This window comes from Cnephaeus nilssonii, assembly GCF_951640355.1.
Source record: "Cnephaeus nilssonii genome assembly, chromosome: 21".
Taxonomy (NCBI): Eukaryota; Metazoa; Chordata; class Mammalia; order Chiroptera; family Vespertilionidae; genus Cnephaeus; species Cnephaeus nilssonii.
The window spans coordinates 4385182-4400803 of record NC_137092.1 but is presented as its reverse complement, the minus strand read 5'-3'; positions in this window follow the sequence as shown (position 1 = coordinate 4400803).

The following is a 15622-nucleotide window of genomic DNA, read 5'->3' as shown; positions in this document are numbered from 1 at the left end:
GATATTAGGTACAGACACAATTCCAAGATGTTGCAACTAACAACCTTTTTAAAACAAGTCTCAGGCTTGGTAAGTTTGACAGCTGATATACTCCCTTAAGACGAATTTCTACTAATGACAATTAAGTCAAATGTAGTTAATTCTGTAGTTAACAGAAACTTGTTATTCCCACTTATAAATACATTTAAAGAAACACACACACACACACACACACACACACACACACACACACACACACCAATTCCCACTACATTCTATATTTCCCTTGCCTCTGTGTGGGCCGAGAGTATATTTTTCAGGTAAAAAGAATAGTCATCATTATTGAAGGTACAGAAATCTCACGCGTGAAGAGGAGGCCGCTCTGTCAACTAGAACACCTGAGGAGTCATTTTAATCACAGAGCCAGGTCCCCGAGGAGACAGGATTGAGCTCTCGGCAAAGTGGGCAGATACACGAAGGATCCATCATTGACGTGTCCCAATGAGGGGGCTGAGTTCAAGTCTGTCATCTTTGCGTCCATTTGGTGCCCCACTCAATACTGTCATCCAGACGAGGCGGCCAAGGTTTTTGTGAGTGTTCCTCAGAGATGCCACCTCAATAATCATGGAATAGGATTACCCTGAGTGATTGCTGAGGAAGTGACCTGGACGGTAACAGTTCAAATAAAAATGCTATGAACGGCAGCATCATAAGAGATGTCCCAACATTTAACAATGTATATATTGACGAAACAATAATGAGGTTCCTGTTTGGGGTTCTTCCTCTGAAAAGGGTGCCTCTGTTTTGTCAATAGGATTTATGCAAACTCACTCGACCTTCATGCTTTTTAACGAGCGGCAGGAGGACACCATGCGTGTGTACAGTGGGGAGAATGTGGATGCTGACCTACCTATGACTTGGTTCTGAAACCCAGCTCCACTCTTATTAGTTCTGTGCCTTGGATACTTCATTGACTTCTTGGAACTTCAGTTTTCTTTTAAGAAAATTGGAATAATAACAATTTAATAATGCATCCCTAGTTTCAGGGGGTATTATGTGAGGAGATTAACATCAAGAGTTCAACATCTTAATGGACTCCAAGAAGTCTCCTGACCCTTAGAGGTTAAGTGGCCCTGTATAAATTATCTATTCTGTGACCTTTTTTAAAAAGTTCAACTTTTATTTTTTTTTAAATCATAAAAAAAATCATGTCTGGCACTCAGCTTTCAAAATAAGGAAACTGAGGCCTTTTAATGTTTAACAAATTAACCATCAAATTCTCCTAGATCTTAAGGTCACTCATCCTTCGGTCCAGGGCCATGTGTCCTGAAGTACATTGTGTTCTATCTTCCATTCAGTTCAAATAGTCACTTTAATGAGTGAGGTCAAGAAACAACCATCGTGCGGAGAATAATTTCCATGTGTATTTGCAAACCAAATGAGAAACTGGTTTTATGTACATCTAGAAACTTGAATACAGCACTATGTAATGTCATTCTCTTTTCCTTTGCATTTTGCCATCGTTATTGCCACACTTAGACGTGGAATCGGGAGTCATTTCTGCCACGGATGGAACTTGGGGCACACATTTGTCTTCAGTTTATTTATTTGTAAAATGGCAGAAATGACCGAGGGACTATTGAGAAGATAGTAAGACCAAGACCCCCTGGATTTATGGCTTAGAACCTGCAGAGACCATCTTGATCCAACATGTAGACTAACTTGACCTTATGGGAACCGCTAGCCTCCTTATAGGCTCATTGTAATACCTGAGCTTGCTAAGGACAGAGCCCTCCCACCAAGATGAGAAACAGAACGCCCATATAAGGACACTGCTCTCCACCCCTTTCCCTGAAGTGCCCTGAATATGCCCTCCTTCACTGAATACCCTTCCCCCTGAAGACATCAACCTCAATAAGAGGAGTAAGTCCTACTAGGGAGGGGCTGCTCTGTCTGTGGAGCAGCCCACTCCCGGTCTCACTGCTTCACTAATAAACTCACTTTCACTTTATTTTTAAAAATATGTTTGTAATTTAACATATTACTGTTTTTGCAGGTATTATTATTTCTTTTAAATACATTTTTATTGATGTTAGAGAGGAATGGAGAGGGATAGAGAGATAGAAACATCAATGATGAGAGAGCATCATTGATCAGCTGCCTCCTGCACGCCCCCTACTGGGGATCAAGCTTGCAACCCAGGCATATGCCCTTGGCCAGAATCGAACCTGGGACCCTTCTGTCCGCAGGCCAACGCTCTATCCACTGAGCCAAACCAGCTAGGGCAGTGCAGGTATTATTATATTTAAGATAGTTTTTCTTGAAATATATATATATTTGTATTGATTTCTGAGAGGAAGGGGGGGGAGAGAGAGAGAAACATTAATGATGAGAGAGAATCATTGATCAGTTGCCTCCTGCATGCTCCCCACTGGGGGGGTCGAGCCTGCAATCCAGTCATGTGCCCTCCCTGGGAATTGAACCCTGCCCTCCTGGTTCATAGGTCGATGCTCATCCTCTGAGCCACGCCGGCCGGGCATAAACTCACTTTTACTTTAAGCTCTGCTGGCTCACGTTTGAATTCTTTCCTGCAGGACGCCCAGAACCCACACCCCGGAACACCTGCGTCATCTCCACGTGGCTTTATCATGGAAACATCTGGAACAGGCCAACAGGCAGCCACAAGGACAGTTCTCACATTTCCAAAGGAAAACGAAGATTGTTCCTACCCTCCCCACAATATTCTGAATAATTACATCGCTATCACTAAATAGAAGAAGAGCATTGCAGCGCAGTATTTTCTGCCTCTCATGAGGACGTCTTGGTTTTGACGGCTACAGGATCTATGTGGACCATGTAATGATACAATGGCTACTGTCACCTTGAGTGGGATCAAAATTAAAGAGTAAATGACAATTAATAACAGCTAATATAGGCTTAGCCGGCATGGGGCATACTATGTGCCATTCTGCTGCACGTTCTTTACTCCTACTCAATTATAGAAGTATTTGGCGCTGATGAGCTTTTTATTAATGTGATAATAAATTTACATATACAGAAACTGGAAGCTCAAAGGATTGAAAATCTAGCCGAGATTATGCGGCTGACAGGAAGCTCAGGCAGGATTCAAATGCAGTGGCGGCTGAGCTGGTAACTACATTAACTTGTGATTCCAATGAGAAAGCATGGGTGTAGCAATTACTCATCGTCCTGTCAAAGCAAGCACTTATGTACTTAAAATTACTGAATATAGGAACTTTCAAAACGATCGAATCTGACTCTATTAATCGCTTCTAAATCATCTTTTTTAAAAGCCAGAAGTTATCACTTTTGGTGTTTTTTTTTTTTTTTTTTTTTCCTACTGCTTTTGTAATAGAAAAGGATGTCCTCCAAAATGTTTTTGCAGAGACTGTTTTCACAGAGCAGGGAACATCTTCATCCTTTCACGAGTTCTCCGGGAGGAGAGAATCCTGTGCCTGGAAGCCTCGGGAAAGGACCAGGCAGGCTCCCAAAGGCCGTTTTCCGAAGGGCCAGACAGATCCCCTCTGGCGTCCTTCAGATGCTTCCCTCTGCAAAGCCCTGGAGGTGGTGGGGAGGAGCGGCCGGGGTCTGGGAGGAAGAGATGCAGGGGTTATGCACTTTGTGCTGGGAGTGCTCCTTTAGAGTTGAGCTGAATAATGAAATGAGGTTGCAAGCAGAATGCAGTCTCTGGATATTGACTTTGATGATAACGTTAATAATTTAAAGGTTGTAAGGGACTGAGTGTGGTGTTAAATAATACAGGCCCTGTTTGGCCTACATTTTTTTTTTCTCCTTGTAGTTTCTTATTTGCTAGTGAGGGAACAAGATTTAGTAGGAAAAATTGACCTTGTGAACCTGTTACGGATAGCATTATAAACATTTAACTAGGAACATGTCTCCGAGTTATTTTTTTTCTTGAGTTACAAAATGGTTTTATGTGAATCATCACAATTCTCAGGCGTTTTGTAATAAATGATGACGCGTACAATATCCTCTTTGGATTCTTCTTGATGCCTACAATGGGCGTTGGATATTTAATGGGTTATTTCAAAGGCAGCTATTCCAAAGACAACTTGGTCTTCCTCTCCCACTCAAAATCTCCTCTCTCCCGGTCTTCCCCATTGCAACGAAGGGCACCCCCCTGCACTCAGTAATTCCTGCCCCAAACTATGGAGTCATCCTGCTTCTTCTCTTTCTCTCCAGGGCCACTTCCTATTCATCCACAAGTTTTCTCATCTCTGATGGCTTTGGCCTCTCCTTACCACTTCATCCCCCAGTCTTTGTCATTAACCTATCCTCTGGGTGTTCACCACATTTCTTCAGACTCCCTGCTTTCACCCTCACTCCTCTAGGTGGTACCACGCTTGATCTTTTCTTAAAGGAATAAACTAGATCACCTTACTCATCCTGCTTAAAAAGTCACCATTCATGACTTTTAATTATAATTAGGATACATTTCATAAGTCCTATCAATAACTAGTGGGTTTCTTTTAAGATCTGGACCCTACTAACTCTCCCACCATCTCCCCTACTTCTCTGTCTTAATCTCATTATATTCCAGACACCCTGGCCTCCCTTCTTCTCCTCAAACAGAGGGAAGTGTTTCCCATTTCAGGGCCAGTGCGTACGTTACCCTACCTCAGTGGTCGGCAAACTGCGGCTCGCGAGCCACATGCGGCTCTTTGGCCCCTTGAGTTTTTAGCAAAGGCCAGCTTAGGAGTACCCTAATTAAGTTACTAACAATGTACCTGCCTATATAGTTTACGTTTAAAAAATTTGGCTCCCAAAAGAAATTTCAATCGTTGTACTGTTGATATTTGGCTCTGTGGACTAATGAGTTTGCCGACCACTGCCCTACCTGAACCTGTGAACTGTTACGCTGTGTGGTGAGAGAGACGTTTGCAGGTGTGATCCACTTCAGGATCTGGAGATGGGGAGGATCCCCCTGGGTCCTCCCAGGGAGCCCTAAAGCACGATAACAAGGTCCTTACAACAAGGAAGAAAGAGGGTCAAGGTCCGAGGAGGCAATGTGGTGATGGAAGATTATCTTCATTTTTTTAGGTATCTTCTTTCAGTTCTATTTCTGGCTGTGGTTTATCTGACTAACTAGTAGTTCTGGTGGGCTTTTGTTTGTTTGTTTTTACAAGTTCTAGAGTCTCCTTTTACTCTACGATGTTGTAATTCTCTCCTAGAATCAACAGAATTCTCTTTTATCTTCTCGACGGTAAACAGGTAACTGTGTCCATGTCTGGAGTCCCTGATGGTTTTACTCGTGTGGTCTGCTGTTTCTTCTAGTTTCTGGTACAAGTGTTTTTGTGGGCGTGATTTTTATTTTATTTTATTTATTTTTAGTTATCTTTCATTGCATCGTCACACTGTATTTTCGGAATTGTTTGTAGCACTAAGTTTAGAGGACTTGTGGTTGTTCCTGCCAGGGACTCGGGGACAAAGGCAATCTGGATCATGTTCATAGAACTTCTAAATTCAGCTGCGGAGTGCAGACGCAGCTCATGCAAAGGATGATCCACTGTGATTTGCTTTTTTTCTGAGTGCCTCTTTCTCAGGTCTCAACCCAAACTAAACGGGTTCCAATAGCACCTCACCTTGTGGGTCCTGAATTCCAGCATCTGGGCTCCCCGACACTCTAGGCTGTCAAATCTCTGCTTAGTCTTCCTTTCTTTAAATTATCTTCCCAGAGTCAGCAAATGCCTTGCAGGGCAGAAGCTCCCCAAGGCTGGACGCACTCCCGATGGCCCTGCCTCTGCTGGAATCTGATCCATTTACTCTTCGTTCTCATGTCAGCTCTCTGAGTACCTTTACAAAGATCCTTTTCTTCTTGATTTTTAACGTGTCCTCTCTGGCAAGGTCAGGAAAAAGAACCTAACCCACCAGCATGAAAAGCAGAATCCATTGGTATGTTTTTAAAAATATTTTAAATTTATATTTAGATCCCACTACATTTTTAAAAAAGGACTCAAGAGCAAGGGGAAGGGAAATGATTTGGGCAGAGTGATTTACACAAATTAATTCTGGAGAAAGATGCATCGAAAACATATTTTTGAATTGGTTCATCATAAACATGTTCCAAATATAGTCAGACATCTGTCTCCGGTGAGAAGCAAAGGTATAGAGGAAAACAAAATAAATAAAGCAATGTAACCTAATAAAAACAACAGTGAGGAAAGACTTGGCATAGGAGAGAATCACAAAAGCCTGCGGATATGAGACCTGCGTTTGGGGACAGAGTGCCCTAGGCATAAACCTACTATGGTCAAGAGCAGATGAAGGCCTCAAGTTGGCCTGGGCATTAGCAAAAGAGGTCTGATATGCAGGGACTTTGCAAGAGACACACTGGAGGCGAGGACTGAGAGGGGTGTGTGCAGGAGGCTGGTGCATTGCTCTGAAGCGGATTGGTTCAGGTCTAGCTGGAGCTCAGACAATATTTAAAGGACTAGTAAGAAGAAATCTAGTTAAGAATGGGGTCCTTGTATTTGCAGGCTGGGTTAGAACACGGCAGTGACAGCTGCATAGTACCCCATCGTGTAACTGTCCCACAGCTTGTTATAGCCACTCATCTACCGATGGCCACTTGGGCTTACCCTTTGAGACAGCATGGAGGGACCGGAAAGGATTATGCTAAGTCCATGGTCGGCAGACTGCGGCTCTCGAGCCACATGCGGCTCTTTGGCCCCTTGAGTGTGGCTCTTCCACAAAATACCACGGCCTGGGCGAGTCTATTTGGAAGAAGTGTCATTAGAAGAAGTTTAAGTTTAAAAAATGTGGCTCTCAAAAGAAATTTCAATCGTTGTCCTGTTGATATTTGGCTCTGTGGACTAATGAGTTTGCCGACCACTGTGCTAAGTGAAATAAGCCAGTCAGAGAGAGAGACAAGTACCACAAGATCTCACTCATAATGTGGAAGCTAATGAACAGAATAAGCTGACCAACAGAACAGATCCAGAGACATGGAAGCATGGAACAGTCTGAGGATTCTCGGAGGGAAGTGGGGCAGGGTGGCGGGAAGAGATTAACCAAAGAACATACATACATATGCGCATTGCCAATGGACACAGACAATAGTGCGGTGAAGGCCTAGCGGGGCCTGGGGAGTGGGGTGGAGGGGGCCAATGGGGAAAAGAAGAGGGCGACATCTGTAATACTTCCAGCAATAAAGACAAAATTTTAAAACTTTGTAATGCAATCACGAATTAGGAGAGAAGTCTCACTGTAGGTATGAGGAAAAGATATGAAAGGAGGGCAGTACATTCTGGTACCTAAGCAGGTCGCTGGGGTGATGGCCCGACCCCCCCTGGGTCCCAGGCTGAAAGGAGCAGGGCTATTTCCAAGTCCCTGACCTGGCTGGATGCTGTGCTGAGTCTTCTTTCAGGACTTGGCTGGGATTGGCTCAGGACTGGGCGGGGCTATGGCTGCAGATGATGGCCCCGCCCACATGATGAGCAAACTGGGGCTGAGGGAAGAGGCAGTGGATGACAAAAGTCTTGACTCCACAAATTTAAAAACAACAACAGCCACCTCAGACTAGAGAGATTTACTTTAGAAACGAGGTCCACGCGCCCACTGGATTTCTCAATACTGTTTTAAACTTCGCAGATACTTTTCAGCATCTGATGATATATGTTTATCCTCCTATTCCGTGAATCAGGTACAACAAATGCTTTCTGTGGCATCAGAATCACCAAAAATGGAATCTCAACTCACTCCACCTCCCCCCACCCAATGAGGTAATGGCAGAAAACCCATCCCTTAAAAAGCAAATAAATGCTTCAGAAATAGATTTATTTCCATCTGACAAGGGATACTGGCTCTTTCGTTTTAAAAGCCCCTCGGAACGACTTGTGACTAATATATTTGAAACACAAGTCACAGTCATGTGACTCCCGGCTCAAAGGATGGTGATGTGGGGTGAATATCAATGATCCCTTTTACTAGGACAGATAAAACTCATGCAACCTCGGGCAGAAACATTTACTCTCCCATAATCTCTCCATGCCAGGGTAAAACCAACTCCTGTCCATTCCAAATAAAAAGTGAAATTAAGTAGCTTTATGTCTGTGAGCTGCAAGTTCACTGCTGAGACCTGTTTCTAGGTGTTCGCGTTTGATTCAAGCCTTTGATCACCAAAGTTCCCAGATTCGGTTTTCTTTCACCCATGGTTTGAGCTTGTGACTCATGCAAAGTTCTATTAAGTGAGATGTCCTGATTTTTAGCAAGTTTCCTAGATTCCCAGGGTGAATTTCCTCTCGTCTTGAGGATACTGAGTCAGAGAGCACGCCAGCCTTACCTTGTTTCCTGAGCATCTCTAAATCAAATCATTCTCTGATCCAAGGATGCTGACTCGTGTCTGCTATTTGGAGAATCGGATGTTGGGTGAGGGCAGAAGGAAGACAATCAAATTTGGATTCCTATTCATTCCTTTTCTAGTTCACTTCCTCCAAGGATTCTCACAGATTCTTTTATGTGTCTAGTTCTCTGAATCTTGCCATTAACTCCTGTTCATTGGGAATTAATTCCTATAGTCGATGGACTACAATAGTAACTAACATTTATTGAAAAATCTACCATTTCAAGTGCTAGGCTCTGAGTTAAGCTCCAACCACTGAGCAACAGCAGCCAGGGCTCGGGTCTGGGTTTTTTTTAACACAAAGCAGTCTACCCACAAAGCGTGTGTTCAACCTTTAAGATATCCTGCTGACTGTGGATATACTTACTGCTCACTATGACTCCTACTCTACCGCAACATTTAACCATGGTCTAGATAAGAAAATATCAAATACAATCCAAAGCCACTCTTGAGCCTCTTTTTGTATACGATGTGTTGAAATTCTCCTTTTTCTACTAACAGTAAAGATAGGAAAAACACAGGGATACACTGGGCAAACAGTCAGAGAAGGAGGAGACACAGAACAGAGAGAGAAACACTAGATGTTAAAAGCTGTGAAATGTTGCTTTGCATTGGGTTTAATTTAAAGGAAGGCCAGGCTCCTTGATGCTCTGTGCATCAGATGTTCAATACCATTAGGTTAAAAAGTGGAAGATGGAGAGTTTTATTCATTATTCTGCTCCGGTGAGCTCCTTTCCTCCGAAGAGGGGACTTTTCCTGGCTTAGCATTTGCTGAGAAGTAGCTAAAACTTTGACTAGAATGGAATCACAGAGAAGAGAAATGTCTATGGCATAATGAGAGCTAGTGAGACTTGCATTCCTCTGGGTTTTGCCTCAGCAGTTCTCGTCCTTTACCTTTTTTTTTCTTTGTGTTTCTTTTGACGGATGACTCTTGCAGCCTGTGGCTCGTTTGTACTCATTAAACCCTTCCCATCCATTTCCGCGAGTCAATTAAGTTTTGCACAAGCCTGTAAAATAACCTGTTATTTCTCAGACCTCGCTCTCTTCCCTCCTCAGAAAGACCTGGGGGACGATTTTGCAACTGTTTTGCATGGTCTGTAATGTGTACATCAAATCTGGCTCCCGATTGAAGACACACAATGAGGGGACCATTTGTCTAGCCCAGTGGTCGGCAAACTCATTAGTCAACAGAGCCAAATATCAACAGTACAACGATTGAAATTCCTTTTGAGAGCCAAATTTTTTAAACTTAAACTTCTTCTAACGCCACTTCTTCAAAATAGACTCGCCTAGGCTGTGGTATTTTGTGGAAGAGCCACACTCAAGGGGCCAAAGAGCCGCATGTGGCTCGCGAGCCGCAGTTTGCCGACCACGGGTCTAGACTAATCTTGCTCTGACGCTGGCCTCATTAATTTGGGGATTACAGTGTTTTGTTTTGCTTTCTGATAAGAAAGAAGAATATTTCTAAGAATTATACTTATACATTATTGACAGGTGATTTTTTTAAAAGCTATACTAAATAATAATAATTAATAATAATAATAATAATAATTCCCTATTTACTCACTCGGATGCGATCTTTCCCAGGTAAAGTATCAGCAATGGGTAAAACCTTTAGACATTTTCCTACAAAGATGTGGTGAGTCTTTCCTCCCGTCTGCACAAGGGGTGGCATGACTATCTTTAACCATGGCTTCTGCAGGAGATACATGATTTACTCAAGGAGTCATTTCTCCAGGAAACCAGCCAACCTATGGAAACGTCCTCTGGGCATGATGGAAAAGCCGTGCCTGGCACTGGGCTGCCAGCTTTATTGCTTATTTACTTCATCTGATGGCAATAAGCCTTTTATTTTATGAGAGAGAGAGGGGAGAGGGGAGAGGGGAGAGGGGAGAGGGGAGAGGGGAGAGGGGAGAGGGGAGAGGGGAGAGAGGAGAGAGACTTAGTTTCTGTGGGAAGACATTTGTGTGAGAGGGACAGGGCATTCTCCAAGGCCGTCCGTCTGGGAGATCACAGAGATGTGTGTGTGTGTGTGGGGGGGGGGGGGGGGCAGGGGGTGGGGATAGGAAGGGGTGGCTGAGGAGGTGCTGGGAAAATGGTCTATTCGGGCACAAGTTTGAGACACAAAGTTATGAATTAGCTGCACACAGAAGCTGGCAAGCAGGAAAGGCAGAACTAATTGATATTGACATTCCCGGTCACCCAAACAGCACAGCAAGACTGTTAGCATTCTCCCCTGGACGGCGGGCAGGCGCTGTCTGGGTGAGATTTTACTTAGACTAATCACATCGATTCCCGGGGGGTGTTTTTTAAGCAGGAGAGGAAGGGCAGGTTACTCCTGCCGCCGTTATATTCACAGGCCCCCGAATCCGGGCGTGACTGATTTCTCCTTCCTTTGCTTGATTTTCACGTGATCACCCTCCAAACAGGCCCTTCACACTCGCTGGCTTCAGGCACTTGGCCTCGTTTGCATATTTCCCATCATGCTACTTTCTAATTTGTGGTTAAACATGACGGATGAATTCCATCTCTGTTTCAGCAGATATCTAGTGAGTTCTCATTGCGTGTCTGCACTACGTTAGGCACCGAAGATGCAAAAAAATAAAAAATGAAAAGATCCGATTCCGCCCTTAGATAATTGTCCATGTACTTAGAAAAGGTAGCCAGTGTGGGAAGGGCAGTGCGATACAGTGCTGTGAGCGTTCAGAGAGCAGCCCTGGACGTCCAGGCTGGGGGGCTGGTCCCCTCTTTGAAAGAAGGGGGCTCTGAGCTGCCCCTGGGAGGCGGGTAAGATGCAGACAAGGCGGTTAGTGACTGCTGTGTCCTCTGGGTCCAGGTAGCCACGCCTGCAAGCCCCCAACTCCTGGCACCAGCTCCTGGTGCCGCATCCACGCCCGGGGTTCAGGGAGACACCTCAAACCCATCGCTCAGACAACCGCCCAATCGTTTCTTCAGCTCTCGTGGGAGGCGCTTCCTCTTTCCCAGCTTACCTGGGCGAGCAGGTGCTCAGGTGCTCAAGGACTCGAATGTGCCCTAGCCGACAGAGACCGGGGCCTAACCCAGGCCTCTTCTCTCCCCTTCTCCTCTCCGCTCCCAGGACGGAAGGCACCTACTTATTACAGCGACACTTTACGGGTATGTCCCGATACCTCCTGGCCCTAAACGTCGGGAAATCTAATGCCCACGTTTTTGAACCTGAAGTCCATTTCCTCAGTTTTCTGAAGCAGCGACTGCACCTGATGAAATAACGGAAGGGAGGGAGAACATGGGACTATGGGAACAGTGGCTCATATTTCAGAAAGTTACCCCCTGACTCCCACCCCCAGATCTCTATGTGGGATGAAGGGGATGGAGGAGGGAGGCTGAGAACTGCCCTCGGTGGCCAATACAAATTTCTCCGCTGTCATCGTGGGCGGAGCAAAGGAAATAAAGGGAGAAGAAGCAAAGGACTAAAAGCATCTCTCTCTAAGGTGAGAGAGAGAGTGTCCCAGGACTGACTTCCCTCTGCAGATGAGGAAACCCAGGCTCTGGGATGACTTCCTTATGGACGCCCATCTCAACAGGAAGCTTGCTTCACGTGGTTGAGACAGGGGGGGAAAGCCAGCATCCTCCCAGTTCGCCCTGTGCCCATCCTAGACAGGGATGCGGGGCTGTCTATGGGGAAATAGAAGCGGATTCACATCCAAGTGCCAGCCTCATTGTTTTTCCCCCCAAATCCCCATCAGCTGCTTTGGGAAAAGGATCTTATTTAGATGCCACACGTTATTTACCCAACGAAGACCACAACTCTGCCAGCCAGGCAGAAGTGAACACTCCCTTGTCTCGGGGGCCCACCGGCGAGCTTCCTGGGGGCAATCTCGCTCTCTAAGGACAGGGAGTGGTGTGATAATTGTGTTTATATCACTGCCGGGTCAGAGAAAGCTTCAGGATTTGCTAACATCGGGTTGAAAGCACAGGTTTAGCCAAGTCCCTCTGACCCATTTCCTTCTTCAAATCAGCCTTTGCTTGTCCGAGCTTATCTGCCTAGTCCCGGTCTTTATTTCACGCAGCCTTTAAAGGACAGGCATTTCACAGGGAAGGCACCCCGAGAGCAGGGGCCTACATTTCATGAGATTAGCCTAATTCACCATTATTTTCCAGTTCCAAAAAAAACAAGGCATTTCACAGTGACGTCAGCATTTCTGTCTTCATGATGTAATGTACCACGATCTATTAGACACTGACCAGGCCGTGGTGTGACTGCTGATCTGTGTGCCTCGCCCAGCCGAGCGCTTCAGAAAGGCGAGAACTAATGCCACATTCTCTTTTTTAGTGCCACCCCCCCTCCCCCAACCCCAAGTACCAAATTAGGTGCCGAATATATGGCTGAGGCTCAAGAAAGATGTTTTTAGATAAAATAGTAATACATGCAGAAATTAAAGTAAAGGAAATCACGCATTTGTGTACTTCATTTCCTGGTCTGTATAGCCGTCTAGATTTAAAGGGTTGCTACACAGAAATTGGCACGACTGTGTTGATAATGTTTGAGTTGTTTCAGGAGGAAGAAAAAGGTAATCCAGGGCTTATGAGAGAGTTACTTATATTTTCTGTGAATTGGATGTTCATAGAAAATTACAGATACTGGATCCTGTACAGGGGTGCATTTTCTAGTGTTTATTTGATAGTTCTGAAAGTCACTTTTTTAAAATATAAAGGAATCTATTAAAAAGTTTACGATGATGGTGATTTAAAAATAATACTGTGCTCCAATTTTCATTCACTCGATGAACTCTCTATTTTTTTTTTAACTGTGCTGTATATTTATAACCATGCTAAGGACTTCTGATAAAATGATACATCCTCCCAGCCCTCAGGATCTCATTGTCTCGTGGATGAACTTGGCATACGATGAAGGTAAAAGACAAACGGGCGGGTGTTAACACAGAAATATCCATGCCGCTCCAGTGAGCACAGGGGGGTGGCGGGAACATGTGGAAGTGAAGGATTCAGGATCCTAACAGACTGCAATCGGGGATGGCCATCAGGAGGGTCGTGAGATGCCCTAGAATCTTCACTCACTCACTTGAGGAAATGGACCATTAAAGGAAGCTTATTCAGCCCTGGCCAGTGTGGCTCACTGCTTAGAGCGCCGGCCCAGCATGTGGGAAGCAGCCAATGCATGTGTTTCTCTCACCTCTCTCTCCATTCTTCCCTCCCACCCTCCCTCCTGGCTTCCATTCTATCTAAAAGTCAATGGAAAAAATAGCCTCCCGTGAGGATTAACAAGTTTATTCAAAAGAAAAAGAAAAAAAACAACCCACACAGAAAACCACGGTGATTCCAGCACTGCTATCACTCGGCTCATGTCACGTATGGCCCTTCTCACGCCATTTTCATAGGTGAGGCCCGGTCCTGTCCCTCTCTGGGCCGCCACGTACTGGCCATGTGATGCAGAGCGAATGATCTAAGTTCTGTTTCAGACGTTTCCTCATGTGGGCAGACTTCAGGACGTGCCTCCTCCCTCAAATTTTACGAACATGCGTGTTTTTAAGTGATTGCTAAATATATAGATATAGATGTATAGATATAGCTACATAGATAGATATAATTTAAGACATCCAAAGTGTATATATATATATATATATATATATGTGGTTGCTGATATGTGTCTTTCTATACACATATATACATACAGCTAGAAATATATATATATAGCTAGAAATATGTGTGTGTGTGTATGTATGTATATATATATATATATATATATATATATATATATATATATATATATAATTTAAGACATCCAAAATAAGGGTAAATGATACATCACAATTAAAATCACAATTTAATTTAATAAGCCCTCCTAGCCCCACATCAGGTCTGTTGACCCTGGTTTTGAAACTCTGCCGGTATCACACATGTGGACACTTCAGAGAGCTTGAGTCATTGTGAGCTTGGCTCCTGCTTTTTGGAGAAATGTAGGCTGAGCAGGTGCGATGACTTAATTAAGTGCTTCACTGTTCAGATAGAACGAAAGCCCAGGTTGTTTCTAATTCGATCATGTCGGAGCCATTCCTCCAGAGTACACTGTCTTTTTTCGGGGGGGAAGGTGGGGAATCATAACCAACAAGTTTCTTGCCTGCTCACACCCTGAAAACAGGATGTTCTGAAATTCCTTCTATTTTAATCACATGCTATGCAATTAGCAGCTTCCTGTAGGGGCTTGTTCACCTCCATGGAGGTAGTTCAGGTGCAAAGTGACCTCATCGGTAGAGAGACTGTGAAATACACACCACTGACGTCACTAGTGCCCGGGTTTTCTAGAGGGGGAGCGCTTCACTTCCGGTTCACACAGAGCCAGGCCCGGGCCTTCCTCACGCTAAAGCCTCAGCATCTTAGCACCGGCAGGAATACGCTTCATGGACGCAGCTAAAGCTCCTCTGCTGGATCCTTCGTGTTTTATGTAAATGATTTAAAATCCAAACATCGCATGTAAAAGGCCCAACACAAAGCACAGGCTTCTTCCCAAACCCTTGACTTAGTAACTGATGAGCAAGCAAGTCCTCCTGGTGCGGCCCAAAGAATTAACGTCAGAGGTCCAACCCCGTTAGCTCCGGGGAGGGGACGCGGCCATTAGCGTGGCTTAGGCCCGAATCTGCATGGCAGCGGCTGAACTAATTGATTCACTCCCATGCCCTGATGATGCTGCCTTTGTGGTTGCTGATATGTGTCTTTCTAAACGGCAGCAAGCAAATCCATGGGCTCGCATCTATTTTTATCGAAATCAGCTCCCCAGGGTCACCTCACAACAGAAAGCATTCGACAATTGATTTATGTGAAACTCGGAGGTAATGCCCTTATTGCAATCTTTACATAAAGGTGACCCCAAAGTATCCGGGTACTGGGCCCTCTCAGGGCAACGGAAATGCTCCACGTTAGCGCTGAAGAGTATACACTTAATATACTGACTACTTGCAGCAAAAAAATGTTACTTGCTTCTCTGTGATAGGTACATTTATAGCTGACAGTTGAAAATCTCTTAAATTCTCTATTTTATTTGCCCAAAACACACACAAATATATGCATGTGTAATACACACACACACACACATAAACAGGGTGGGGCAAAAGTAAGTTTACAGTTGTTTGTATGGAAAATAATGCAATAATTAATAAATAATACAACTGTGAATACACACACATATACATACATACATATACACATATGTATGTGTGTATATACATATATACATATATATACATATATGTATGCAAGTTATCC